At 47.5% G+C, this 25,051-nt stretch overlaps 42 non-coding genes across 42 annotated transcripts; all 42 read left to right on the forward strand.

Moving 5' to 3' along the window:
* The first annotated feature begins 65 nt into the window (after positions 1–65).
* LOC133894315 (5S ribosomal RNA) lies at positions 66–184 on the forward strand. The gene has a single exon (XR_009905120.1). It is a non-coding gene; the product is annotated as a 5S ribosomal RNA (ribosomal RNA).
* A 223-nt stretch (positions 185–407) lies between these two features.
* On the forward strand, positions 408–526 carry LOC133894326 (5S ribosomal RNA). Its single transcript, XR_009905131.1, has one exon. It is a non-coding gene; the product is annotated as a 5S ribosomal RNA (ribosomal RNA).
* Positions 527–740: 214 nt separating this feature from the next.
* Positions 741–859, forward strand: LOC133894338 (5S ribosomal RNA). The gene has a single exon (XR_009905142.1). It is a non-coding gene; the product is annotated as a 5S ribosomal RNA (ribosomal RNA).
* Positions 860–1,647: 788 nt separating this feature from the next.
* On the forward strand, positions 1,648–1,766 carry LOC133894350 (5S ribosomal RNA). Its single transcript, XR_009905153.1, has one exon. It is a non-coding gene; the product is annotated as a 5S ribosomal RNA (ribosomal RNA).
* Positions 1,767–1,980: 214 nt separating this feature from the next.
* LOC133894361 (5S ribosomal RNA) lies at positions 1,981–2,099 on the forward strand. The gene has a single exon (XR_009905164.1). It is a non-coding gene; the product is annotated as a 5S ribosomal RNA (ribosomal RNA).
* A 788-nt stretch (positions 2,100–2,887) lies between these two features.
* LOC133894373 (5S ribosomal RNA) lies at positions 2,888–3,006 on the forward strand. Its single transcript, XR_009905175.1, has one exon. It is a non-coding gene; the product is annotated as a 5S ribosomal RNA (ribosomal RNA).
* A 214-nt stretch (positions 3,007–3,220) lies between these two features.
* LOC133894385 (5S ribosomal RNA) lies at positions 3,221–3,339 on the forward strand. The gene has a single exon (XR_009905186.1). It is a non-coding gene; the product is annotated as a 5S ribosomal RNA (ribosomal RNA).
* Positions 3,340–4,127: 788 nt separating this feature from the next.
* Positions 4,128–4,246, forward strand: LOC133894397 (5S ribosomal RNA). The gene has a single exon (XR_009905197.1). It is a non-coding gene; the product is annotated as a 5S ribosomal RNA (ribosomal RNA).
* Positions 4,247–4,469: 223 nt separating this feature from the next.
* Positions 4,470–4,588, forward strand: LOC133894408 (5S ribosomal RNA). The gene has a single exon (XR_009905208.1). It is a non-coding gene; the product is annotated as a 5S ribosomal RNA (ribosomal RNA).
* A 788-nt stretch (positions 4,589–5,376) lies between these two features.
* Positions 5,377–5,495, forward strand: LOC133894421 (5S ribosomal RNA). Its single transcript, XR_009905220.1, has one exon. It is a non-coding gene; the product is annotated as a 5S ribosomal RNA (ribosomal RNA).
* Positions 5,496–5,717: 222 nt separating this feature from the next.
* Positions 5,718–5,836, forward strand: LOC133894121 (5S ribosomal RNA). The gene has a single exon (XR_009904938.1). It is a non-coding gene; the product is annotated as a 5S ribosomal RNA (ribosomal RNA).
* A 223-nt stretch (positions 5,837–6,059) lies between these two features.
* Positions 6,060–6,178, forward strand: LOC133894415 (5S ribosomal RNA). The gene has a single exon (XR_009905214.1). It is a non-coding gene; the product is annotated as a 5S ribosomal RNA (ribosomal RNA).
* Positions 6,179–6,393: 215 nt separating this feature from the next.
* On the forward strand, positions 6,394–6,512 carry LOC133894433 (5S ribosomal RNA). Its single transcript, XR_009905231.1, has one exon. It is a non-coding gene; the product is annotated as a 5S ribosomal RNA (ribosomal RNA).
* A 215-nt stretch (positions 6,513–6,727) lies between these two features.
* LOC133894445 (5S ribosomal RNA) lies at positions 6,728–6,846 on the forward strand. Its single transcript, XR_009905242.1, has one exon. It is a non-coding gene; the product is annotated as a 5S ribosomal RNA (ribosomal RNA).
* Positions 6,847–7,634: 788 nt separating this feature from the next.
* LOC133894456 (5S ribosomal RNA) lies at positions 7,635–7,753 on the forward strand. The gene has a single exon (XR_009905253.1). It is a non-coding gene; the product is annotated as a 5S ribosomal RNA (ribosomal RNA).
* A 223-nt stretch (positions 7,754–7,976) lies between these two features.
* Positions 7,977–8,095, forward strand: LOC133894468 (5S ribosomal RNA). Its single transcript, XR_009905264.1, has one exon. It is a non-coding gene; the product is annotated as a 5S ribosomal RNA (ribosomal RNA).
* A 788-nt stretch (positions 8,096–8,883) lies between these two features.
* Positions 8,884–9,002, forward strand: LOC133894479 (5S ribosomal RNA). The gene has a single exon (XR_009905277.1). It is a non-coding gene; the product is annotated as a 5S ribosomal RNA (ribosomal RNA).
* Positions 9,003–9,225: 223 nt separating this feature from the next.
* LOC133894490 (5S ribosomal RNA) lies at positions 9,226–9,344 on the forward strand. Its single transcript, XR_009905290.1, has one exon. It is a non-coding gene; the product is annotated as a 5S ribosomal RNA (ribosomal RNA).
* Positions 9,345–10,132: 788 nt separating this feature from the next.
* LOC133894502 (5S ribosomal RNA) lies at positions 10,133–10,251 on the forward strand. The gene has a single exon (XR_009905302.1). It is a non-coding gene; the product is annotated as a 5S ribosomal RNA (ribosomal RNA).
* Positions 10,252–10,474: 223 nt separating this feature from the next.
* Positions 10,475–10,593, forward strand: LOC133894513 (5S ribosomal RNA). The gene has a single exon (XR_009905313.1). It is a non-coding gene; the product is annotated as a 5S ribosomal RNA (ribosomal RNA).
* Positions 10,594–11,381: 788 nt separating this feature from the next.
* LOC133894524 (5S ribosomal RNA) lies at positions 11,382–11,500 on the forward strand. Its single transcript, XR_009905324.1, has one exon. It is a non-coding gene; the product is annotated as a 5S ribosomal RNA (ribosomal RNA).
* Positions 11,501–11,723: 223 nt separating this feature from the next.
* LOC133894537 (5S ribosomal RNA) lies at positions 11,724–11,842 on the forward strand. Its single transcript, XR_009905336.1, has one exon. It is a non-coding gene; the product is annotated as a 5S ribosomal RNA (ribosomal RNA).
* A 788-nt stretch (positions 11,843–12,630) lies between these two features.
* LOC133894549 (5S ribosomal RNA) lies at positions 12,631–12,749 on the forward strand. Its single transcript, XR_009905347.1, has one exon. It is a non-coding gene; the product is annotated as a 5S ribosomal RNA (ribosomal RNA).
* A 223-nt stretch (positions 12,750–12,972) lies between these two features.
* On the forward strand, positions 12,973–13,091 carry LOC133894560 (5S ribosomal RNA). The gene has a single exon (XR_009905358.1). It is a non-coding gene; the product is annotated as a 5S ribosomal RNA (ribosomal RNA).
* Positions 13,092–13,879: 788 nt separating this feature from the next.
* On the forward strand, positions 13,880–13,998 carry LOC133894571 (5S ribosomal RNA). The gene has a single exon (XR_009905369.1). It is a non-coding gene; the product is annotated as a 5S ribosomal RNA (ribosomal RNA).
* Positions 13,999–14,221: 223 nt separating this feature from the next.
* LOC133894583 (5S ribosomal RNA) lies at positions 14,222–14,340 on the forward strand. Its single transcript, XR_009905380.1, has one exon. It is a non-coding gene; the product is annotated as a 5S ribosomal RNA (ribosomal RNA).
* A 788-nt stretch (positions 14,341–15,128) lies between these two features.
* LOC133894595 (5S ribosomal RNA) lies at positions 15,129–15,247 on the forward strand. Its single transcript, XR_009905391.1, has one exon. It is a non-coding gene; the product is annotated as a 5S ribosomal RNA (ribosomal RNA).
* Positions 15,248–15,470: 223 nt separating this feature from the next.
* On the forward strand, positions 15,471–15,589 carry LOC133894607 (5S ribosomal RNA). The gene has a single exon (XR_009905402.1). It is a non-coding gene; the product is annotated as a 5S ribosomal RNA (ribosomal RNA).
* Positions 15,590–15,803: 214 nt separating this feature from the next.
* On the forward strand, positions 15,804–15,922 carry LOC133894618 (5S ribosomal RNA). The gene has a single exon (XR_009905413.1). It is a non-coding gene; the product is annotated as a 5S ribosomal RNA (ribosomal RNA).
* Positions 15,923–16,710: 788 nt separating this feature from the next.
* On the forward strand, positions 16,711–16,829 carry LOC133894630 (5S ribosomal RNA). The gene has a single exon (XR_009905424.1). It is a non-coding gene; the product is annotated as a 5S ribosomal RNA (ribosomal RNA).
* A 214-nt stretch (positions 16,830–17,043) lies between these two features.
* LOC133894641 (5S ribosomal RNA) lies at positions 17,044–17,162 on the forward strand. Its single transcript, XR_009905435.1, has one exon. It is a non-coding gene; the product is annotated as a 5S ribosomal RNA (ribosomal RNA).
* A 788-nt stretch (positions 17,163–17,950) lies between these two features.
* On the forward strand, positions 17,951–18,069 carry LOC133894653 (5S ribosomal RNA). Its single transcript, XR_009905447.1, has one exon. It is a non-coding gene; the product is annotated as a 5S ribosomal RNA (ribosomal RNA).
* Positions 18,070–18,292: 223 nt separating this feature from the next.
* LOC133894664 (5S ribosomal RNA) lies at positions 18,293–18,411 on the forward strand. Its single transcript, XR_009905458.1, has one exon. It is a non-coding gene; the product is annotated as a 5S ribosomal RNA (ribosomal RNA).
* Positions 18,412–19,199: 788 nt separating this feature from the next.
* LOC133894675 (5S ribosomal RNA) lies at positions 19,200–19,318 on the forward strand. The gene has a single exon (XR_009905469.1). It is a non-coding gene; the product is annotated as a 5S ribosomal RNA (ribosomal RNA).
* Positions 19,319–19,541: 223 nt separating this feature from the next.
* Positions 19,542–19,660, forward strand: LOC133894688 (5S ribosomal RNA). The gene has a single exon (XR_009905480.1). It is a non-coding gene; the product is annotated as a 5S ribosomal RNA (ribosomal RNA).
* A 788-nt stretch (positions 19,661–20,448) lies between these two features.
* On the forward strand, positions 20,449–20,567 carry LOC133894700 (5S ribosomal RNA). The gene has a single exon (XR_009905491.1). It is a non-coding gene; the product is annotated as a 5S ribosomal RNA (ribosomal RNA).
* Positions 20,568–20,790: 223 nt separating this feature from the next.
* On the forward strand, positions 20,791–20,909 carry LOC133893720 (5S ribosomal RNA). The gene has a single exon (XR_009904558.1). It is a non-coding gene; the product is annotated as a 5S ribosomal RNA (ribosomal RNA).
* Positions 20,910–21,697: 788 nt separating this feature from the next.
* On the forward strand, positions 21,698–21,816 carry LOC133893732 (5S ribosomal RNA). The gene has a single exon (XR_009904569.1). It is a non-coding gene; the product is annotated as a 5S ribosomal RNA (ribosomal RNA).
* A 223-nt stretch (positions 21,817–22,039) lies between these two features.
* LOC133893743 (5S ribosomal RNA) lies at positions 22,040–22,158 on the forward strand. Its single transcript, XR_009904580.1, has one exon. It is a non-coding gene; the product is annotated as a 5S ribosomal RNA (ribosomal RNA).
* A 788-nt stretch (positions 22,159–22,946) lies between these two features.
* On the forward strand, positions 22,947–23,065 carry LOC133893755 (5S ribosomal RNA). The gene has a single exon (XR_009904591.1). It is a non-coding gene; the product is annotated as a 5S ribosomal RNA (ribosomal RNA).
* Positions 23,066–23,288: 223 nt separating this feature from the next.
* LOC133893767 (5S ribosomal RNA) lies at positions 23,289–23,407 on the forward strand. The gene has a single exon (XR_009904602.1). It is a non-coding gene; the product is annotated as a 5S ribosomal RNA (ribosomal RNA).
* A 788-nt stretch (positions 23,408–24,195) lies between these two features.
* LOC133893779 (5S ribosomal RNA) lies at positions 24,196–24,314 on the forward strand. Its single transcript, XR_009904614.1, has one exon. It is a non-coding gene; the product is annotated as a 5S ribosomal RNA (ribosomal RNA).
* The last annotated feature ends 737 nt before the right edge of the window (positions 24,315–25,051 follow it).

Below are 25,051 nucleotides of genomic sequence, written 5' to 3' on the forward strand. Positions count from 1 at the left end.
GGGAGCGGGCGGGGGAGGCGGCGCGGAAGGCGCGCATAAGGGGGGAGGAGGAGGCAGAGTATGTCGGATGCGATCATACCAGCACTAAAGCACCGGATCCCATCAGAACTCCGAAGTTAAGCGTGCTTGGGCGAGAGTAGTACTAGGATGGGTGACCTCCTGGGAAGTCCTCGTGTTGCATTCCCCCTTTTTGCTTAATTTTCCTCGCGTTCATCCGCCTCGTTGTATTCGTTTTATTTCTAACTTTTTTTTTTTGCGCAACCGGATCGCGGCTCGAGCTTCGGCGGTGCACCGGGAAGCGGGGCGACACCGCGCGGCAGGACGTGGGGCCCACGCGCGCCGGGGAGCGGGCGGGGGAGGCGGCGCGGAAGGCGCGCATAAGGGGGGAGGAGGAGGCAGAGTATGTCGGATGCGATCATACCAGCACTAAAGCACCGGATCCCATCAGAACTCCGAAGTTAAGCGTGCTTGGGCGAGAGTAGTACTAGGATGGGTGACCTCCTGGGAAGTCCTCGTGTTGCATTCCCCCTTTTTGCTTAATTTTCCTCGCGTTCATCCGCCTCGTTTTATTTCTAACTTTTTTTTTTTGCGCAACCGGATCGCGGCTCGAGCTTCGGCGGTGCACCGGGAAGCGGGGCGACACCGCGCGGCAGGACGTGGGGCCCACGCGCGCCGGGGAGCGGGCGGGGGAGGCGGCGCGGAAGGCGCGCATAAGGGGGGAGGAGGAGGCAGAGTATGTCGGATGCGATCATACCAGCACTAAAGCACCGGATCCCATCAGAACTCCGAAGTTAAGCGTGCTTGGGCGAGAGTAGTACTAGGATGGGTGACCTCCTGGGAAGTCCTCGTGTTGCATTCCCCCTTTTTGCTTAATTTTCCTCGCGTTCATCCGCCTCGTTGTATTCGTTTTATTTCTAACTTTTTTTTTTTGCGCAACCGGATCGCGGCTCGAGCTTCGGCGGTGCACCGAGATATAATAAATTCTGACTTACATATTCCGAGATACTGAGTTACATATTCCGAGATATAATAAATTCTGGGTCATTCCAGCACTTAGTTACATATTCCGAGTCATAGTAACTTCATGTAATATACATATTCCAAGTTATAGCAAATTCGTGTTATGTTACAGATTTCGAATCATAGTAAATTTCGGCGGTGCTGGAATCATAGTAACTTCATGCAAAAAAGATAGATTATCACAGTAAATTTCCGAGGTTACCGTTAGGTTCAATTTCCGAGTCATAATAAATTCTAAATTATAGTAATTATGAGTCATGGTAAACTCGTTAGGATATATAATCCGAATCATAGTAAATTCCAGATAGGTTACATAATCCCAGTCATAGTAAATTCCGAGTCCGTGTAAACTCCAAGTCAGAAAATTCCGAGTCCTAGAATTTCCACAGCGATTTCAGAATACGGACCAGGCCGCCAGTCACTTTATTATTGCTAGGTATGATATTGGCACCAGATCGAGTCAACTGCGCAGCGTAAATCATAGAAAATTCCGAGTTATAGTAAATTCCGAATCTAAATTCCAAATCATAGTAAATTCTAAGTTATAGTAAATCGCGCGCCGGGGAGCGGGCGGGGGAGGCGGCGCGGAAGGCGCGCATAAGGGGGGAGGAGGAGGCAGAGTATGTCGGATGCGATCATACCAGCACTAAAGCACCGGATCCCATCAGAACTCCGAAGTTAAGCGTGCTTGGGCGAGAGTAGTACTAGGATGGGTGACCTCCTGGGAAGTCCTCGTGTTGCATTCCCCCTTTTTGCTTAATTTTCCTCGCGTTCATCCGCCTCGTTTTATTTCTAACTTTTTTTTTTTGCGCAACCGGATCGCGGCTCGAGCTTCGGCGGTGCACCGGGAAGCGGGGCGACACCGCGCGGCAGGACGTGGGGCCCACGCGCGCCGGGGAGCGGGCGGGGGAGGCGGCGCGGAAGGCGCGCATAAGGGGGGAGGAGGAGGCAGAGTATGTCGGATGCGATCATACCAGCACTAAAGCACCGGATCCCATCAGAACTCCGAAGTTAAGCGTGCTTGGGCGAGAGTAGTACTAGGATGGGTGACCTCCTGGGAAGTCCTCGTGTTGCATTCCCCCTTTTTGCTTAATTTTCCTCGCGTTCATCCGCCTCGTTGTATTCGTTTTATTTCTAACTTTTTTTTTTTGCGCAACCGGATCGCGGCTCGAGCTTCGGCGGTGCACCGAGATATAATAAATTCTGACTTACATATTCCGAGATACTGAGTTACATATTCCGAGATATAATAAATTCTGGGTCATTCCAGCACTTAGTTACATATTCCGAGTCATAGTAACTTCATGTAATATACATATTCCAAGTTATAGCAAATTCGTGTTATGTTACAGATTTCGAATCATAGTAAATTTCGGCGGTGCTGGAATCATAGTAACTTCATGCAAAAAAGATAGATTATCACAGTAAATTTCCGAGGTTACCGTTAGGTTCAATTTCCGAGTCATAATAAATTCTAAATTATAGTAATTATGAGTCATGGTAAACTCGTTAGGATATATAATCCGAATCATAGTAAATTCCAGATAGGTTACATAATCCCAGTCATAGTAAATTCCGAGTCCGTGTAAACTCCAAGTCAGAAAATTCCGAGTCCTAGAATTTCCACAGCGATTTCAGAATACGGACCAGGCCGCCAGTCACTTTATTATTGCTAGGTATGATATTGGCACCAGATCGAGTCAACTGCGCAGCGTAAATCATAGAAAATTCCGAGTTATAGTAAATTCCGAATCTAAATTCCAAATCATAGTAAATTCTAAGTTATAGTAAATCGCGCGCCGGGGAGCGGGCGGGGGAGGCGGCGCGGAAGGCGCGCATAAGGGGGGAGGAGGAGGCAGAGTATGTCGGATGCGATCATACCAGCACTAAAGCACCGGATCCCATCAGAACTCCGAAGTTAAGCGTGCTTGGGCGAGAGTAGTACTAGGATGGGTGACCTCCTGGGAAGTCCTCGTGTTGCATTCCCCCTTTTTGCTTAATTTTCCTCGCGTTCATCCGCCTCGTTTTATTTCTAACTTTTTTTTTTTGCGCAACCGGATCGCGGCTCGAGCTTCGGCGGTGCACCGGGAAGCGGGGCGACACCGCGCGGCAGGACGTGGGGCCCACGCGCGCCGGGGAGCGGGCGGGGGAGGCGGCGCGGAAGGCGCGCATAAGGGGGGAGGAGGAGGCAGAGTATGTCGGATGCGATCATACCAGCACTAAAGCACCGGATCCCATCAGAACTCCGAAGTTAAGCGTGCTTGGGCGAGAGTAGTACTAGGATGGGTGACCTCCTGGGAAGTCCTCGTGTTGCATTCCCCCTTTTTGCTTAATTTTCCTCGCGTTCATCCGCCTCGTTGTATTCGTTTTATTTCTAACTTTTTTTTTTTGCGCAACCGGATCGCGGCTCGAGCTTCGGCGGTGCACCGAGATATAATAAATTCTGACTTACATATTCCGAGATACTGAGTTACATATTCCGAGATATAATAAATTCTGGGTCATTCCAGCACTTAGTTACATATTCCGAGTCATAGTAACTTCATGTAATATACATATTCCAAGTTATAGCAAATTCGTGTTATGTTACAGATTTCGAATCATAGTAAATTTCGGCGGTGCTGGAATCATAGTAACTTCATGCAAAAAAGATAGATTATCACAGTAAATTTCCGAGGTTACCGTTAGGTTCAATTTCCGAGTCATAATAAATTCTAAATTATAGTAATTATGAGTCATGGTAAACTCGTTAGGATATATAATCCGAATCATAGTAAATTCCAGATAGGTTACATAATCCCAGTCATAGTAAATTCCGAGTCCGTGTAAACTCCAAGTCAGAAAATTCCGAGTCCTAGAATTTCCACAGCGATTTCAGAATACGGACCAGGCCGCCAGTCACTTTATTATTGCTAGGTATGATATTGGCACCAGATCGAGTCAACTGCGCAGCGTAAATCATAGAAAATTCCGAGTTATAGTAAATTCCGAATCTAAATTCCAAATCATAGTAAATTCTAAGTTATAGTAAATCGCGCGCCGGGGAGCGGGCGGGGGAGGCGGCGCGGAAGGCGCGCATAAGGGGGGAGGAGGAGGCAGAGTATGTCGGATGCGATCATACCAGCACTAAAGCACCGGATCCCATCAGAACTCCGAAGTTAAGCGTGCTTGGGCGAGAGTAGTACTAGGATGGGTGACCTCCTGGGAAGTCCTCGTGTTGCATTCCCCCTTTTTGCTTAATTTTCCTCGCGTTCATCCGCCTCGTTGTATTCGTTTTATTTCTAACTTTTTTTTTTTGCGCAACCGGATCGCGGCTCGAGCTTCGGCGGTGCACCGGGAAGCGGGGCGACACCGCGCGGCAGGACGTGGGGCCCACGCGCGCCGGGGAGCGGGCGGGGGAGGCGGCGCGGAAGGCGCGCATAAGGGGGGAGGAGGAGGCAGAGTATGTCGGATGCGATCATACCAGCACTAAAGCACCGGATCCCATCAGAACTCCGAAGTTAAGCGTGCTTGGGCGAGAGTAGTACTAGGATGGGTGACCTCCTGGGAAGTCCTCGTGTTGCATTCCCCCTTTTTGCTTAATTTTCCTCGCGTTCATCCGCCTCGTTGTATTCGTTTTATTTCTAACTTTTTTTTTTTGCGCAACCGGATCGCGGCTCGAGCTTCGGCGGTGCACCGAGATATAATAAATTCTGACTTACATATTCCGAGATACTGAGTTACATATTCCGAGATATAATAAATTCTGGGTCATTCCAGCACTTAGTTACATATTCCGAGTCATAGTAACTTCATGTAATATACATATTCCAAGTTATAGCAAATTCGTGTTATGTTACAGATTTCGAATCATAGTAAATTTCGGCGGTGCTGGAATCATAGTAACTTCATGCAAAAAAGATAGATTATCACAGTAAATTTCCGAGGTTACCGTTAGGTTCAATTTCCGAGTCATAATAAATTCTAAATTATAGTAATTATGAGTCATGGTAAACTCGTTAGGATATATAATCCGAATCATAGTAAATTCCAGATAGGTTACATAATCCCAGTCATAGTAAATTCCGAGTCCGTGTAAACTCCAAGTCAGAAAATTCCGAGTCCTAGAATTTCCACAGCGATTTCAGAATACGGACCAGGCCGCCAGTCACTTTATTATTGCTAGGTATGATATTGGCACCAGATCGAGTCAACTGCGCAGCGTAAATCATAGAAAATTCCGAGTTATAGTAAATTCCGAATCTAAATTCCAAATCATAGTAAATTCTAAGTTATAGTAAATCGCGCGCCGGGGAGCGGGCGGGGGAGGCGGCGCGGAAGGCGCGCATAAGGGGGGAGGAGGAGGCAGAGTATGTCGGATGCGATCATACCAGCACTAAAGCACCGGATCCCATCAGAACTCCGAAGTTAAGCGTGCTTGGGCGAGAGTAGTACTAGGATGGGTGACCTCCTGGGAAGTCCTCGTGTTGCATTCCCCCTTTTTGCTTAATTTTCCTCGCGTTCATCCGCCTCGTTGTATTCGTTTTATTTCTAACTTTTTTTTTTGCGCAACCGGATCGCGGCTCGAGCTTCGGCGGTGCACCGGGAAGCGGGGCGACACCGCGCGGCAGGACGTGGGGCCCACGCGCGCCGGGGAGCGGGCGGGGGAGGCGGCGCGGAAGGCGCGCATAAGGGGGGAGGAGGAGGCAGAGTATGTCGGATGCGATCATACCAGCACTAAAGCACCGGATCCCATAAGAACTCCGAAGTTAAGCGTGCTTGGGCGAGAGTAGTAGTAGGATGGGTGACCTCCTGTGAAGTCCTCGTGTTGCATTCCCCCTTTTTGCTTAATTTTCCTCGCGTTCATCCGCCTCGTTGTATTCGTTTTATTTCTAACTTTTTTTTTTTGCGCAACCGGATCGCGGCTCGAGCTTCGGCGGTGCACCGGGAAGCGGGGCGACACCGCGCGGCAGGACGTGGGGCCCACGCGCGCCGGGGAGCGGGCGGGGGAGGCGGCGCGGAAGGCGCGCATAAGGGGGGAGGAGGAGGCAGAGTATGTCGAATGCGATCATACCAGCACTAAAGCACCGGATCCCATCAGAACTCCGAAGTTAAGCGTGCTTGGGCGAGAGTAGTACTAGGATGGGTGACCTCCTGGGAAGTCCTCGTGTTGCATTCCCCCTTTTTGCTTAATTTTCCTCGCGTTCATCCGCCTCGTTTTATTTCTAACTTTTTTTTTTTTGCGCAACCGGATCGCGGCTCGAGCTTCGGCGGTGCACCGGGAAGCGGGGCGACACCGCGCGGCAGGACGTGGGGCCCACGCGCGCCGGGGAGCGGGCGGGGGAGGCGGCGCGGAAGGCGCGCATAAGGGGGGAGGAGGAGGCAGAGTATGTCGGATGCGATCATACCAGCACTAAAGCACCGGATCCCATCAGAACTCCGAAGTTAAGCGTGCTTGGGCGAGAGTAGTACTAGGATGGGTGACCTCCTGGGAAGTCCTCGTGTTGCATTCCCCCTTTTTGCTTAATTTTCCTCGCGTTCATCCGCCTCGTTTTATTTCTAACTTTTTTTTTTTTGCGCAACCGGATCGCGGCTCGAGCTTCGGCGGTGCACCGGGAAGCGGGGCGACACCGCGCGGCAGGACGTGGGGCCCACGCGCGCCGGGGAGCGGGCGGGGGAGGCGGCGCGGAAGGCGCGCATAAGGGGGGAGGAGGAGGCAGAGTATGTCGGATGCGATCATACCAGCACTAAAGCACCGGATCCCATCAGAACTCCGAAGTTAAGCGTGCTTGGGCGAGAGTAGTACTAGGATGGGTGACCTCCTGGGAAGTCCTCGTGTTGCATTCCCCCTTTTTGCTTAATTTTCCTCGCGTTCATCCGCCTCGTTGTATTCGTTTTATTTCTAACTTTTTTTTTTTGCGCAACCGGATCGCGGCTCGAGCTTCGGCGGTGCACCGAGATATAATAAATTCTGACTTACATATTCCGAGATACTGAGTTACATATTCCGAGATATAATAAATTCTGGGTCATTCCAGCACTTAGTTACATATTCCGAGTCATAGTAACTTCATGTAATATACATATTCCAAGTTATAGCAAATTCGTGTTATGTTACAGATTTCGAATCATAGTAAATTTCGGCGGTGCTGGAATCATAGTAACTTCATGCAAAAAAGATAGATTATCACAGTAAATTTCCGAGGTTACCGTTAGGTTCAATTTCCGAGTCATAATAAATTCTAAATTATAGTAATTATGAGTCATGGTAAACTCGTTAGGATATATAATCCGAATCATAGTAAATTCCAGATAGGTTACATAATCCCAGTCATAGTAAATTCCGAGTCCGTGTAAACTCCAAGTCAGAAAATTCCGAGTCCTAGAATTTCCACAGCGATTTCAGAATACGGACCAGGCCGCCAGTCACTTTATTATTGCTAGGTATGATATTGGCACCAGATCGAGTCAACTGCGCAGCGTAAATCATAGAAAATTCCGAGTTATAGTAAATTCCGAATCTAAATTCCAAATCATAGTAAATTCTAAGTTATAGTAAATCGCGCGCCGGGGAGCGGGCGGGGGAGGCGGCGCGGAAGGCGCGCATAAGGGGGGAGGAGGAGGCAGAGTATGTCGGATGCGATCATACCAGCACTAAAGCACCGGATCCCATCAGAACTCCGAAGTTAAGCGTGCTTGGGCGAGAGTAGTACTAGGATGGGTGACCTCCTGGGAAGTCCTCGTGTTGCATTCCCCCTTTTTGCTTAATTTTCCTCGCGTTCATCCGCCTCGTTGTATTCGTTTTATTTCTAACTTTTTTTTTTTGCGCAACCGGATCGCGGCTCGAGCTTCGGCGGTGCACCGGGAAGCGGGGCGACACCGCGCGGCAGGACGTGGGGCCCACGCGCGCCGGGGAGCGGGCGGGGGAGGCGGCGCGGAAGGCGCGCATAAGGGGGGAGGAGGAGGCAGAGTATGTCGGATGCGATCATACCAGCACTAAAGCACCGGATCCCATCAGAACTCCGAAGTTAAGCGTGCTTGGGCGAGAGTAGTACTAGGATGGGTGACCTCCTGGGAAGTCCTCGTGTTGCATTCCCCCTTTTTGCTTAATTTTCCTCGCGTTCATCCGCCTCGTTGTATTCGTTTTATTTCTAACTTTTTTTTTTTGCGCAACCGGATCGCGGCTCGAGCTTCGGCGGTGCACCGAGATATAATAAATTCTGACTTACATATTCCGAGATACTGAGTTACATATTCCGAGATATAATAAATTCTGGGTCATTCCAGCACTTAGTTACATATTCCGAGTCATAGTAACTTCATGTAATATACATATTCCAAGTTATAGCAAATTCGTGTTATGTTACAGATTTCGAATCATAGTAAATTTCGGCGGTGCTGGAATCATAGTAACTTCATGCAAAAAAGATAGATTATCACAGTAAATTTCCGAGGTTACCGTTAGGTTCAATTTCCGAGTCATAATAAATTCTAAATTATAGTAATTATGAGTCATGGTAAACTCGTTAGGATATATAATCCGAATCATAGTAAATTCCAGATAGGTTACATAATCCCAGTCATAGTAAATTCCGAGTCCGTGTAAACTCCAAGTCAGAAAATTCCGAGTCCTAGAATTTCCACAGCGATTTCAGAATACGGACCAGGCCGCCAGTCACTTTATTATTGCTAGGTATGATATTGGCACCAGATCGAGTCAACTGCGCAGCGTAAATCATAGAAAATTCCGAGTTATAGTAAATTCCGAATCTAAATTCCAAATCATAGTAAATTCTAAGTTATAGTAAATCGCGCGCCGGGGAGCGGGCGGGGGAGGCGGCGCGGAAGGCGCGCATAAGGGGGGAGGAGGAGGCAGAGTATGTCGGATGCGATCATACCAGCACTAAAGCACCGGATCCCATCAGAACTCCGAAGTTAAGCGTGCTTGGGCGAGAGTAGTACTAGGATGGGTGACCTCCTGGGAAGTCCTCGTGTTGCATTCCCCCTTTTTGCTTAATTTTCCTCGCGTTCATCCGCCTCGTTGTATTCGTTTTATTTCTAACTTTTTTTTTTTGCGCAACCGGATCGCGGCTCGAGCTTCGGCGGTGCACCGGGAAGCGGGGCGACACCGCGCGGCAGGACGTGGGGCCCACGCGCGCCGGGGAGCGGGCGGGGGAGGCGGCGCGGAAGGCGCGCATAAGGGGGGAGGAGGAGGCAGAGTATGTCGGATGCGATCATACCAGCACTAAAGCACCGGATCCCATCAGAACTCCGAAGTTAAGCGTGCTTGGGCGAGAGTAGTACTAGGATGGGTGACCTCCTGGGAAGTCCTCGTGTTGCATTCCCCCTTTTTGCTTAATTTTCCTCGCGTTCATCCGCCTCGTTGTATTCGTTTTATTTCTAACTTTTTTTTTTTGCGCAACCGGATCGCGGCTCGAGCTTCGGCGGTGCACCGAGATATAATAAATTCTGACTTACATATTCCGAGATACTGAGTTACATATTCCGAGATATAATAAATTCTGGGTCATTCCAGCACTTAGTTACATATTCCGAGTCATAGTAACTTCATGTAATATACATATTCCAAGTTATAGCAAATTCGTGTTATGTTACAGATTTCGAATCATAGTAAATTTCGGCGGTGCTGGAATCATAGTAACTTCATGCAAAAAAGATAGATTATCACAGTAAATTTCCGAGGTTACCGTTAGGTTCAATTTCCGAGTCATAATAAATTCTAAATTATAGTAATTATGAGTCATGGTAAACTCGTTAGGATATATAATCCGAATCATAGTAAATTCCAGATAGGTTACATAATCCCAGTCATAGTAAATTCCGAGTCCGTGTAAACTCCAAGTCAGAAAATTCCGAGTCCTAGAATTTCCACAGCGATTTCAGAATACGGACCAGGCCGCCAGTCACTTTATTATTGCTAGGTATGATATTGGCACCAGATCGAGTCAACTGCGCAGCGTAAATCATAGAAAATTCCGAGTTATAGTAAATTCCGAATCTAAATTCCAAATCATAGTAAATTCTAAGTTATAGTAAATCGCGCGCCGGGGAGCGGGCGGGGGAGGCGGCGCGGAAGGCGCGCATAAGGGGGGAGGAGGAGGCAGAGTATGTCGGATGCGATCATACCAGCACTAAAGCACCGGATCCCATCAGAACTCCGAAGTTAAGCGTGCTTGGGCGAGAGTAGTACTAGGATGGGTGACCTCCTGGGAAGTCCTCGTGTTGCATTCCCCCTTTTTGCTTAATTTTCCTCGCGTTCATCCGCCTCGTTGTATTCGTTTTATTTCTAACTTTTTTTTTTTGCGCAACCGGATCGCGGCTCGAGCTTCGGCGGTGCACCGGGAAGCGGGGCGACACCGCGCGGCAGGACGTGGGGCCCACGCGCGCCGGGGAGCGGGCGGGGGAGGCGGCGCGGAAGGCGCGCATAAGGGGGGAGGAGGAGGCAGAGTATGTCGGATGCGATCATACCAGCACTAAAGCACCGGATCCCATCAGAACTCCGAAGTTAAGCGTGCTTGGGCGAGAGTAGTACTAGGATGGGTGACCTCCTGGGAAGTCCTCGTGTTGCATTCCCCCTTTTTGCTTAATTTTCCTCGCGTTCATCCGCCTCGTTGTATTCGTTTTATTTCTAACTTTTTTTTTTTGCGCAACCGGATCGCGGCTCGAGCTTCGGCGGTGCACCGAGATATAATAAATTCTGACTTACATATTCCGAGATACTGAGTTACATATTCCGAGATATAATAAATTCTGGGTCATTCCAGCACTTAGTTACATATTCCGAGTCATAGTAACTTCATGTAATATACATATTCCAAGTTATAGCAAATTCGTGTTATGTTACAGATTTCGAATCATAGTAAATTTCGGCGGTGCTGGAATCATAGTAACTTCATGCAAAAAAGATAGATTATCACAGTAAATTTCCGAGGTTACCGTTAGGTTCAATTTCCGAGTCATAATAAATTCTAAATTATAGTAATTATGAGTCATGGTAAACTCGTTAGGATATATAATCCGAATCATAGTAAATTCCAGATAGGTTACATAATCCCAGTCATAGTAAATTCCGAGTCCGTGTAAACTCCAAGTCAGAAAATTCCGAGTCCTAGAATTTCCACAGCGATTTCAGAATACGGACCAGGCCGCCAGTCACTTTATTATTGCTAGGTATGATATTGGCACCAGATCGAGTCAACTGCGCAGCGTAAATCATAGAAAATTCCGAGTTATAGTAAATTCCGAATCTAAATTCCAAATCATAGTAAATTCTAAGTTATAGTAAATCGCGCGCCGGGGAGCGGGCGGGGGAGGCGGCGCGGAAGGCGCGCATAAGGGGGGAGGAGGAGGCAGAGTATGTCGGATGCGATCATACCAGCACTAAAGCACCGGATCCCATCAGAACTCCGAAGTTAAGCGTGCTTGGGCGAGAGTAGTACTAGGATGGGTGACCTCCTGGGAAGTCCTCGTGTTGCATTCCCCCTTTTTGCTTAATTTTCCTCGCGTTCATCCGCCTCGTTGTATTCGTTTTATTTCTAACTTTTTTTTTTTGCGCAACCGGATCGCGGCTCGAGCTTCGGCGGTGCACCGGGAAGCGGGGCGACACCGCGCGGCAGGACGTGGGGCCCACGCGCGCCGGGGAGCGGGCGGGGGAGGCGGCGCGGAAGGCGCGCATAAGGGGGGAGGAGGAGGCAGAGTATGTCGGATGCGATCATACCAGCACTAAAGCACCGGATCCCATCAGAACTCCGAAGTTAAGCGTGCTTGGGCGAGAGTAGTACTAGGATGGGTGACCTCCTGGGAAGTCCTCGTGTTGCATTCCCCCTTTTTGCTTAATTTTCCTCGCGTTCATCCGCCTCGTTGTATTCGTTTTATTTCTAACTTTTTTTTTTTGCGCAACCGGATCGCGGCTCGAGCTTCGGCGGTGCACCGAGATATAATAAATTCTGACTTACATATTCCGAGATACTGAGTTACATATTCCGAGATATAATAAATTCTGGGTCATTCCAGCACTTAGTTACATATTCCGAGTCATAGTAACTTCATGTAATATACATATTCCAAGTTATAGCAAATTCGTGTTATGTTACAGATTTCGAATCATAGTAAATTTCGGCGGTGCTGGAATCATAGTAACTTCATGCAAAAAAGATAGATTATCACAGTAAATTTCCGAGGTTACCGTTAGGTTCAATTTCCGAGTCATAATAAATTCTAAATTATAGTAATTATGAGTCATGGTAAACTCGTTAGGATATATAATCCGAATCATAGTAAATTCCAGATAGGTTACATAATCCCAGTCATAGTAAATTCCGAGTCCGTGTAAACTCCAAGTCAGAAAATTCCGAGTCCTAGAATTTCCACAGCGATTTCAGAATACGGACCAGGCCGCCAGTCACTTTATTATTGCTAGGTATGATATTGGCACCAGATCGAGTCAACTGCGCAGCGTAAATCATAGAAAATTCCGAGTTATAGTAAATTCCGAATCTAAATTCCAAATCATAGTAAATTCTAAGTTATAGTAAATCGCGCGCCGGGGAGCGGGCGGGGGAGGCGGCGCGGAAGGCGCGCATAAGGGGGGAGGAGGAGGCAGAGTATGTCGGATGCGATCATACCAGCACTAAAGCACCGGATCCCATCAGAACTCCGAAGTTAAGCGTGCTTGGGCGAGAGTAGTACTAGGATGGGTGACCTCCTGGGAAGTCCTCGTGTTGCATTCCCCCTTTTTGCTTAATTTTCCTCGCGTTCATCCGCCTCGTTGTATTCGTTTTATTTCTAACTTTTTTTTTTTGCGCAACCGGATCGCGGCTCGAGCTTCGGCGGTGCACCGGGAAGCGGGGCGACACCGCGCGGCAGGACGTGGGGCCCACGCGCGCCGGGGAGCGGGCGGGGGAGGCGGCGCGGAAGGCGCGCATAAGGGGGGAGGAGGAGGCAGAGTATGTCGGATGCGATCATACCAGCACTAAAGCACCGGATCCCATCAGAACTCCGAAGTTAAGCGTGCTTGGGCGAGAGTAGTACTAGGATGGGTGACCTCCTGGGAAGTCCTCGTGTTGCATTCCCCCTTTTTGCTTAATTTTCCTCGCGTTCATCCGCCTCGTTGTATTCGTTTTATTTCTAACTTTTTTTTTTTGCGCAACCGGATCGCGGCTCGAGCTTCGGCGGTGCACCGAGATATAATAAATTCTGACTTACATATTCCGAGATACTGAGTTACATATTCCGAGATATAATAAATTCTGGGTCATTCCAGCACTTAGTTACATATTCCGAGTCATAGTAACTTCATGTAATATACATATTCCAAGTTATAGCAAATTCGTGTTATGTTACAGATTTCGAATCATAGTAAATTTCGGCGGTGCTGGAATCATAGTAACTTCATGCAAAAAAGATAGATTATCACAGTAAATTTCCGAGGTTACCGTTAGGTTCAATTTCCGAGTCATAATAAATTCTAAATTATAGTAATTATGAGTCATGGTAAACTCGTTAGGATATATAATCCGAATCATAGTAAATTCCAGATAGGTTACATAATCCCAGTCATAGTAAATTCCGAGTCCGTGTAAACTCCAAGTCAGAAAATTCCGAGTCCTAGAATTTCCACAGCGATTTCAGAATACGGACCAGGCCGCCAGTCACTTTATTATTGCTAGGTATGATATTGGCACCAGATCGAGTCAACTGCGCAGCGTAAATCATAGAAAATTCCGAGTTATAGTAAATTCCGAATCTAAATTCCAAATCATAGTAAATTCTAAGTTATAGTAAATCGCGCGCCGGGGAGCGGGCGGGGGAGGCGGCGCGGAAGGCGCGCATAAGGGGGGAGGAGGAGGCAGAGTATGTCGGATGCGATCATACCAGCACTAAAGCACCGGATCCCATCAGAACTCCGAAGTTAAGCGTGCTTGGGCGAGAGTAGTACTAGGATGGGTGACCTCCTGGGAAGTCCTCGTGTTGCATTCCCCCTTTTTGCTTAATTTTCCTCGCGTTCATCCGCCTCGTTGTATTCGTTTTATTTCTAACTTTTTTTTTTTGCGCAACCGGATCGCGGCTCGAGCTTCGGCGGTGCACCGGGAAGCGGGGCGACACCGCGCGGCAGGACGTGGGGCCCACGCGCGCCGGGGAGCGGGCGGGGGAGGCGGCGCGGAAGGCGCGCATAAGGGGGGAGGAGGAGGCAGAGTATGTCGGATGCGATCATACCAGCACTAAAGCACCGGATCCCATCAGAACTCCGAAGTTAAGCGTGCTTGGGCGAGAGTAGTACTAGGATGGGTGACCTCCTGGGAAGTCCTCGTGTTGCATTCCCCCTTTTTGCTTAATTTTCCTCGCGTTCATCCGCCTCGTTGTATTCGTTTTATTTCTAACTTTTTTTTTTTGCGCAACCGGATCGCGGCTCGAGCTTCGGCGGTGCACCGAGATATAATAAATTCTGACTTACATATTCCGAGATACTGAGTTACATATTCCGAGATATAATAAATTCTGGGTCATTCCAGCACTTAGTTACATATTCCGAGTCATAGTAACTTCATGTAATATACATATTCCAAGTTATAGCAAATTCGTGTTATGTTACAGATTTCGAATCATAGTAAATTTCGGCGGTGCTGGAATCATAGTAACTTCATGCAAAAAAGATAGATTATCACAGTAAATTTCCGAGGTTACCGTTAGGTTCAATTTCCGAGTCATAATAAATTCTAAATTATAGTAATTATGAGTCATGGTAAACTCGTTAGGATATATAATCCGAATCATAGTAAATTCCAGATAGGTTACATAATCCCAGTCATAGTAAATTCCGAGTCCGTGTAAACTCCAAGTCAGAAAATTCCGAGTCCTAGAATTTCCACAGCGATTTCAGAATACGGACCAGGCCGCCAGTCACTTTATTATTGCTAGGTATGATATTGGCACCAGATCGAGTCAACTGCGCAGCGTAAATCATAGAAAATTCCGAGTTATAGTAAATTCCGAATCTAAATTCCAAATCATAGTAAATTCTAAGTTATAGTAAATCGCGCGCCGGGGAGCGGGCGGGGGAGGCGGCGCGGAAGGCGCGCATAAGGGGGGAGGAGGAGGCAGAGTATGTCGGATGCGATCATACCAGCACTAAAGCACCGGATCCCATCAGAACTCCGAAGTTAAGCGTGCTTGGGCGAGAGTAGTACTAGGATGGGTGACCTCCTGGGAAGTCCTCGTGTTGCATTCCCCCTTTTTGCTTAATTTTCCTCGCGTTCATCCGCCTCGTTGTATTCGTTTTATTTCTAACTTTTTTTTTTTGCGCAACCGGATCGCGGCTCGAGCTTCGGCGGTGCACCGGGAAGCGGGGCGACACCGCGCGGCAGGACGTGGGGCCCACGCGCGCCGGGGAGCGGGCGGGGGAGGCGGCGCGGAAGGCGCGCATAAGGGGGGAGGAGGAGGCAGAGTATGTCGGATGCGATCATACCAGCACTAAAGCACCGGATCCCATCAGAACTCCGAAGTTAAGCGTGCTTGGGCGAGAGTAGTACTAGGATGGGTGACCTCCTGGGAAGTCCTCGTGTTGCATTCCCCCTTTTTGCTTAATTTTCCTCGCGTTCATCCGCCTCGTTTTATTTCTAACTTTTTTTTTTTGCGCAACCGGATCGCGGCTCGAGCTTCGGCGGTGCACCGGGAAGCGGGGCGACACCGCGCGGCAGGACGTGGGGCCCACGCGCGCCGGGGAGCGGGCGGGGGAGGCGGCGCGGAAGGCGCGCATAAGGGGGGAGGAGGAGGCAGAGTATGTCGGATGCGATCATACCAGCACTAAAGCACCGGATCCCATCAGAACTCCGAAGTTAAGCGTGCTTGGGCGAGAGTAGTACTAGGATGGGTGACCTCCTGGGAAGTCCTCGTGTTGCATTCCCCCTTTTTGCTTAATTTTCCTCGCGTTCATCCGCCTCGTTGTATTCGTTTTATTTCTAACTTTTTTTTTTTGCGCAACCGGATCGCGGCTCGAGCTTCGGCGGTGCACCGAGATATAATAAATTCTGACTTACATATTCCGAGATACTGAGTTACATATTCCGAGATATAATAAATTCTGGGTCATTCCAGCACTTAGTTACATATTCCGAGTCATAGTAACTTCATGTAATATACATATTCCAAGTTATAGCAAATTCGTGTTATGTTACAGATTTCGAATCATAGTAAATTTCGGCGGTGCTGGAATCATAGTAACTTCATGCAAAAAAGATAGATTATCACAGTAAATTTCCGAGGTTACCGTTAGGTTCAATTTCCGAGTCATAATAAATTCTAAATTATAGTAATTATGAGTCATGGTAAACTCGTTAGGATATATAATCCGAATCATAGTAAATTCCAGATAGGTTACATAATCCCAGTCATAGTAAATTCCGAGTCCGTGTAAACTCCAAGTCAGAAAATTCCGAGTCCTAGAATTTCCACAGCGATTTCAGAATACGGACCAGGCCGCCAGTCACTTTATTATTGCTAGGTATGATATTGGCACCAGATCGAGTCAACTGCGCAGCGTAAATCATAGAAAATTCCGAGTTATAGTAAATTCCGAATCTAAATTCCAAATCATAGTAAATTCTAAGTTATAGTAAATCGCGCGCCGGGGAGCGGGCGGGGGAGGCGGCGCGGAAGGCGCGCATAAGGGGGGAGGAGGAGGCAGAGTATGTCGGATGCGATCATACCAGCACTAAAGCACCGGATCCCATCAGAACTCCGAAGTTAAGCGTGCTTGGGCGAGAGTAGTACTAGGATGGGTGACCTCCTGGGAAGTCCTCGTGTTGCATTCCCCCTTTTTGCTTAATTTTCCTCGCGTTCATCCGCCTCGTTTTATTTCTAACTTTTTTTTTTTGCGCAACCGGATCGCGGCTCGAGCTTCGGCGGTGCACCGGGAAGCGGGGCGACACCGCGCGGCAGGACGTGGGGCCCACGCGCGCCGGGGAGCGGGCGGGGGAGGCGGCGCGGAAGGCGCGCATAAGGGGGGAGGAGGAGGCAGAGTATGTCGGATGCGATCATACCAGCACTAAAGCACCGGATCCCATCAGAACTCCGAAGTTAAGCGTGCTTGGGCGAGAGTAGTACTAGGATGGGTGACCTCCTGGGAAGTCCTCGTGTTGCATTCCCCCTTTTTGCTTAATTTTCCTCGCGTTCATCCGCCTCGTTGTATTCGTTTTATTTCTAACTTTTTTTTTTTGCGCAACCGGATCGCGGCTCGAGCTTCGGCGGTGCACCGAGATATAATAAATTCTGACTTACATATTCCGAGATACTGAGTTACATATTCCGAGATATAATAAATTCTGGGTCATTCCAGCACTTAGTTACATATTCCGAGTCATAGTAACTTCATGTAATATACATATTCCAAGTTATAGCAAATTCGTGTTATGTTACAGATTTCGAATCATAGTAAATTTCGGCGGTGCTGGAATCATAGTAACTTCATGCAAAAAAGATAGATTATCACAGTAAATTTCCGAGGTTACCGTTAGGTTCAATTTCCGAGTCATAATAAATTCTAAATTATAGTAATTATGAGTCATGGTAAACTCGTTAGGATATATAATCCGAATCATAGTAAATTCCAGATAGGTTACATAATCCCAGTCATAGTAAATTCCGAGTCCGTGTAAACTCCAAGTCAGAAAATTCCGAGTCCTAGAATTTCCACAGCGATTTCAGAATACGGACCAGGCCGCCAGTCACTTTATTATTGCTAGGTATGATATTGGCACCAGATCGAGTCAACTGCGCAGCGTAAATCATAGAAAATTCCGAGTTATAGTAAATTCCGAATCTAAATTCCAAATCATAGTAAATTCTAAGTTATAGTAAATCGCGCGCCGGGGAGCGGGCGGGGGAGGCGGCGCGGAAGGCGCGCATAAGGGGGGAGGAGGAGGCAGAGTATGTCGGATGCGATCATACCAGCACTAAAGCACCGGATCCCATCAGAACTCCGAAGTTAAGCGTGCTTGGGCGAGAGTAGTACTAGGATGGGTGACCTCCTGGGAAGTCCTCGTGTTGCATTCCCCCTTTTTGCTTAATTTTCCTCGCGTTCATCCGCCTCGTTGTATTCGTTTTATTTCTAACTTTTTTTTTTTGCGCAACCGGATCGCGGCTCGAGCTTCGGCGGTGCACCGGGAAGCGGGGCGACACCGCGCGGCAGGACGTGGGGCCCACGCGCGCCGGGGAGCGGGCGGGGGAGGCGGCGCGGAAGGCGCGCATAAGGGGGGAGGAGGAGGCAGAGTATGTCGGATGCGATCATACCAGCACTAAAGCACCGGATCCCATCAGAACTCCGAAGTTAAGCGTGCTTGGGCGAGAGTAGTACTAGGATGGGTGACCTCCTGGGAAGTCCTCGTGTTGCATTCCCCCTTTTTGCTTAATTTTCCTCGCGTTCATCCGCCTCGTTGTATTCGTTTTATTTCTAACTTTTTTTTTTTGCGCAACCGGATCGCGGCTCGAGCTTCGGCGGTGCACCGAGATATAATAAATTCTGACTTACATATTCCGAGATACTGAGTTACATATTCCGAGATATAATAAATTCTGGGTCATTCCAGCACTTAGTTACATATTCCGAGTCATAGTAACTTCATGTAATATACATATTCCAAGTTATAGCAAATTCGTGTTATGTTACAGATTTCGAATCATAGTAAATTTCGGCGGTGCTGGAATCATAGTAACTTCATGCAAAAAAGATAGATTATCACAGTAAATTTCCGAGGTTACCGTTAGGTTCAATTTCCGAGTCATAATAAATTCTAAATTATAGTAATTATGAGTCATGGTAAACTCGTTAGGATATATAATCCGAATCATAGTAAATTCCAGATAGGTTACATAATCCCAGTCATAGTAAATTCCGAGTCCGTGTAAACTCCAAGTCAGAAAATTCCGAGTCCTAGAATTTCCACAGCGATTTCAGAATACGGACCAGGCCGCCAGTCACTTTATTATTGCTAGGTATGATATTGGCACCAGATCGAGTCAACTGCGCAGCGTAAATCATAGAAAATTCCGAGTTATAGTAAATTCCGAATCTAAATTCCAAATCATAGTAAATTCTAAGTTATAGTAAATCGCGCGCCGGGGAGCGGGCGGGGGAGGCGGCGCGGAAGGCGCGCATAAGGGGGGAGGAGGAGGCAGAGTATGTCGGATGCGATCATACCAGCACTAAAGCACCGGATCCCATCAGAACTCCGAAGTTAAGCGTGCTTGGGCGAGAGTAGTACTAGGATGGGTGACCTCCTGGGAAGTCCTCGTGTTGCATTCCCCCTTTTTGCTTAATTTTCCTCGCGTTCATCCGCCTCGTTGTATTCGTTTTATTTCTAACTTTTTTTTTTTGCGCAACCGGATCGCGGCTCGAGCTTCGGCGGTGCACCGGGAAGCGGGGCGACACCGCGCGGCAGGACGTGGGGCCCACGCGCGCCGGGGAGCGGGCGGGGGAGGCGGCGCGGAAGGCGCGCATAAGGGGGGAGGAGGAGGCAGAGTATGTCGGATGCGATCATACCAGCACTAAAGCACCGGATCCCATCAGAACTCCGAAGTTAAGCGTGCTTGGGCGAGAGTAGTACTAGGATGGGTGACCTCCTGGGAAGTCCTCGTGTTGCATTCCCCCTTTTTGCTTAATTTTCCTCGCGTTCATCCGCCTCGTTGTATTCGTTTTATTTCTAACTTTTTTTTTTTGCGCAACCGGATCGCGGCTCGAGCTTCGGCGGTGCACCGAGATATAATAAATTCTGACTTACATATTCCGAGATACTGAGTTACATATTCCGAGATATAATAAATTCTGGGTCATTCCAGCACTTAGTTACATATTCCGAGTCATAGTAACTTCATGTAATATACATATTCCAAGTTATAGCAAATTCGTGTTATGTTACAGATTTCGAATCATAGTAAATTTCGGCGGTGCTGGAATCATAGTAACTTCATGCAAAAAAGATAGATTATCACAGTAAATTTCCGAGGTTACCGTTAGGTTCAATTTCCGAGTCATAATAAATTCTAAATTATAGTAATTATGAGTCATGGTAAACTCGTTAGGATATATAATCCGAATCATAGTAAATTCCAGATAGGTTACATAATCCCAGTCATAGTAAATTCCGAGTCCGTGTAAACTCCAAGTCAGAAAATTCCGAGTCCTAGAATTTCCACAGCGATTTCAGAATACGGACCAGGCCGCCAGTCACTTTATTATTGCTAGGTATGATATTGGCACCAGATCGAGTCAACTGCGCAGCGTAAATCATAGAAAATTCCGAGTTATAGTAAATTCCGAATCTAAATTCCAAATCATAGTAAATTCTAAGTTATAGTAAATCGCGCGCCGGGGAGCGGGCGGGGGAGGCGGCGCGGAAGGCGCGCATAAGGGGGGAGGAGGAGGCAGAGTATGTCGGATGCGATCATACCAGCACTAAAGCACCGGATCCCATCAGAACTCCGAAGTTAAGCGTGCTTGGGCGAGAGTAGTACTAGGATGGGTGACCTCCTGGGAAGTCCTCGTGTTGCATTCCCCCTTTTTGCTTAATTTTCCTCGCGTTCATCCGCCTCGTTGTATTCGTTTTATTTCTAACTTTTTTTTTTTGCGCAACCGGATCGCGGCTCGAGCTTCGGCGGTGCACCGGGAAGCGGGGCGACACCGCGCGGCAGGACGTGGGGCCCACGCGCGCCGGGGAGCGGGCGGGGGAGGCGGCGCGGAAGGCGCGCATAAGGGGGGAGGAGGAGGCAGAGTATGTCGGATGCGATCATACCAGCACTAAAGCACCGGATCCCATCAGAACTCCGAAGTTAAGCGTGCTTGGGCGAGAGTAGTACTAGGATGGGTGACCTCCTGGGAAGTCCTCGTGTTGCATTCCCCCTTTTTGCTTAATTTTCCTCGCGTTCATCCGCCTCGTTGTATTCGTTTTATTTCTAACTTTTTTTTTTTGCGCAACCGGATCGCGGCTCGAGCTTCGGCGGTGCACCGAGATATAATAAATTCTGACTTACATATTCCGAGATACTGAGTTACATATTCCGAGATATAATAAATTCTGGGTCATTCCAGCACTTAGTTACATATTCCGAGTCATAGTAACTTCATGTAATATACATATTCCAAGTTATAGCAAATTCGTGTTATGTTACAGATTTCGAATCATAGTAAATTTCGGCGGTGCTGGAATCATAGTAACTTCATGCAAAAAAGATAGATTATCACAGTAAATTTCCGAGGTTACCGTTAGGTTCAATTTCCGAGTCATAATAAATTCTAAATTATAGTAATTATGAGTCATGGTAAACTCGTTAGGATATATAATCCGAATCATAGTAAATTCCAGATAGGTTACATAATCCCAGTCATAGTAAATTCCGAGTCCGTGTAAACTCCAAGTCAGAAAATTCCGAGTCCTAGAATTTCCACAGCGATTTCAGAATACGGACCAGGCCGCCAGTCACTTTATTATTGCTAGGTATGATATTGGCACCAGATCGAGTCAACTGCGCAGCGTAAATCATAGAAAATTCCGAGTTATAGTAAATTCCGAATCTAAATTCCAAATCATAGTAAATTCTAAGTTATAGTAAATCGCGCGCCGGGGAGCGGGCGGGGGAGGCGGCGCGGAAGGCGCGCATAAGGGGGGAGGAGGAGGCAGAGTATGTCGGATGCGATCATACCAGCACTAAAGCACCGGATCCCATCAGAACTCCGAAGTTAAGCGTGCTTGGGCGAGAGTAGTACTAGGATGGGTGACCTCCTGGGAAGTCCTCGTGTTGCATTCCCCCTTTTTGCTTAATTTTCCTCGCGTTCATCCGCCTCGTTGTATTCGTTTTATTTCTAACTTTTTTTTTTTGCGCAACCGGATCGCGGCTCGAGCTTCGGCGGTGCACCGGGAAGCGGGGCGACACCGCGCGGCAGGACGTGGGGCCCACGCGCGCCGGGGAGCGGGCGGGGGAGGCGGCGCGGAAGGCGCGCATAAGGGGGGAGGAGGAGGCAGAGTATGTCGGATGCGATCATACCAGCACTAAAGCACCGGATCCCATCAGAACTCCGAAGTTAAGCGTGCTTGGGCGAGAGTAGTACTAGGATGGGTGACCTCCTGGGAAGTCCTCGTGTTGCATTCCCCCTTTTTGCTTAATTTTCCTCGCGTTCATCCGCCTCGTTGTATTCGTTTTATTTCTAACTTTTTTTTTTTGCGCAACCGGATCGCGGCTCGAGCTTCGGCGGTGCACCGAGATATAATAAATTCTGACTTACATATTCCGAGATACTGAGTTACATATTCCGAGATATAATAAATTCTGGGTCATTCCAGCACTTAGTTACATATTCCGAGTCATAGTAACTTCATGTAATATACATATTCCAAGTTATAGCAAATTCGTGTTATGTTACAGATTTCGAATCATAGTAAATTTCGGCGGTGCTGGAATCATAGTAACTTCATGCAAAAAAGATAGATTATCACAGTAAATTTCCGAGGTTACCGTTAGGTTCAATTTCCGAGTCATAATAAATTCTAAATTATAGTAATTATGAGTCATGGTAAACTCGTTAGGATATATAATCCGAATCATAGTAAATTCCAGATAGGTTACATAATCCCAGTCATAGTAAATTCCGAGTCCGTGTAAACTCCAAGTCAGAAAATTCCGAGTCCTAGAATTTCCACAGCGATTTCAGAATACGGACCAGGCCGCCAGTCACTTTATTATTGCTAGGTATGATATTGGCACCAGATCGAGTCAACTGCGCAGCGTAAATCATAGAAAATTCCGAGTTATAGTAAATTCCGAATCTAAATTCCAAATCATAGTAAATTCTAAGTTATAGTAAATCGCGCGCCGGGGAGCGGGCGGGGGAGGCGGCGCGGAAGGCGCGCATAAGGGGGGAGGAGGAGGCAGAGTATGTCGGATGCGATCATACCAGCACTAAAGCACCGGATCCCATCAGAACTCCGAAGTTAAGCGTGCTTGGGCGAGAGTAGTACTAGGATGGGTGACCTCCTGGGAAGTCCTCGTGTTGCATTCCCCCTTTTTGCTTAATTTTCCTCGCGTTCATCCGCCTCGTTGTATTCGTTTTATTTCTAACTTTTTTTTTTTGCGCAACCGGATCGCGGCTCGAGCTTCGGCGGTGCACCGGGAAGCGGGGCGACACCGCGCGGCAGGACGTGGGGCCCACGCGCGCCGGGGAGCGGGCGGGGGAGGCGGCGCGGAAGGCGCGCATAAGGGGGGAGGAGGAGGCAGAGTATGTCGGATGCGATCATACCAGCACTAAAGCACCGGATCCCATCAGAACTCCGAAGTTAAGCGTGCTTGGGCGAGAGTAGTACTAGGATGGGTGACCTCCTGGGAAGTCCTCGTGTTGCATTCCCCCTTTTTGCTTAATTTTCCTCGCGTTCATCCGCCTCGTTGTATTCGTTTTATTTCTAACTTTTTTTTTTTGCGCAACCGGATCGCGGCTCGAGCTTCGGCGGTGCACCGAGATATAATAAATTCTGACTTACATATTCCGAGATACTGAGTTACATATTCCGAGATATAATAAATTCTGGGTCATTCCAGCACTTAGTTACATATTCCGAGTCATAGTAACTTCATGTAATATACATATTCCAAGTTATAGCAAATTCGTGTTATGTTACAGATTTCGAATCATAGTAAATTTCGGCGGTGCTGGAATCATAGTAACTTCATGCAAAAAAGATAGATTATCACAGTAAATTTCCGAGGTTACCGTTAGGTTCAATTTCCGAGTCATAATAAATTCTAAATTATAGTAATTATGAGTCATGGTAAACTCGTTAGGATATATAATCCGAATCATAGTAAATTCCAGATAGGTTACATAATCCCAGTCATAGTAAATTCCGAGTCCGTGTAAACTCCAAGTCAGAAAATTCCGAGTCCTAGAATTTCCACAGCGATTTCAGAATACGGACCAGGCCGCCAGTCACTTTATTATTGCTAGGTATGATATTGGCACCAGATCGAGTCAACTGCGCAGCGTAAATCATAGAAAATTCCGAGTTATAGTAAATTCCGAATCTAAATTCCAAATCATAGTAAATTCTAAGTTATAGTAAATCGCGCGCCGGGGAGCGGGCGGGGGAGGCGGCGCGGAAGGCGCGCATAAGGGGGGAGGAGGAGGCAGAGTATGTCGGATGCGATCATACCAGCACTAAAGCACCGGATCCCATCAGAACTCCGAAGTTAAGCGTGCTTGGGCGAGAGTAGTACTAGGATGGGTGACCTCCTGGGAAGTCCTCGTGTTGCATTCCCCCTTTTTGCTTAATTTTCCTCGCGTTCATCCGCCTCGTTGTATTCGTTTTATTTCTAACTTTTTTTTTTTGCGCAACCGGATCGCGGCTCGAGCTTCGGCGGTGCACCGAGATATAATAAATTCTGACTTACATATTCCGAGATACTGAGTTACATATTCCGAGATATAATAAATTCTGGGTCATTCCAGCACTTAGTTACATATTCCGAGTCATAGTAACTTCATGTAATATACATATTCCAAGTTATAGCAAATTCGTGTTATGTTACAGATTTCGAATCATAGTAAATTTCGGCGGTGCTGGAATCATAGTAACTTCATGCAAAAAAGATAGATTATCACAGTAAATTTCCGAGGTTACCGTTAGGTTCAATTTCCGAGTCATAATAAATTCTAAATTATAGTAATTATGAGTCATGGTAAACTCGTTAGGATATATAATCCGAATCATAGTAAATTCCAGATAGGTTACATAATCCCAGTCATAGTAAATTCCGAGTCCGTGTAAACTCCAAGTCAGAAAATTCCGAGTCCTAGAATTTCCACAGCGATTTCAGAATACGGACCAGGCCGCCAGTCACTTTATTATTGCTAGGTATGATATTGGCACCAGATCGAGTCAACTGCGCAGCGTAAATCATAGAAAATTCCGAGTTATAGTAAATTCCGAATCTAAATTCCAAATCATAGTAAATTCTAAGTTATAGTAAATCGCGCGCCGGGGAGCGGGCGGGG

The sequence above is a fragment of the Phragmites australis genome, chromosome 15 (assembly GCF_958298935.1).
Source record: "Phragmites australis chromosome 15, lpPhrAust1.1, whole genome shotgun sequence".
Classification (NCBI taxonomy): domain Eukaryota; kingdom Viridiplantae; phylum Streptophyta; class Magnoliopsida; order Poales; family Poaceae; genus Phragmites; species Phragmites australis.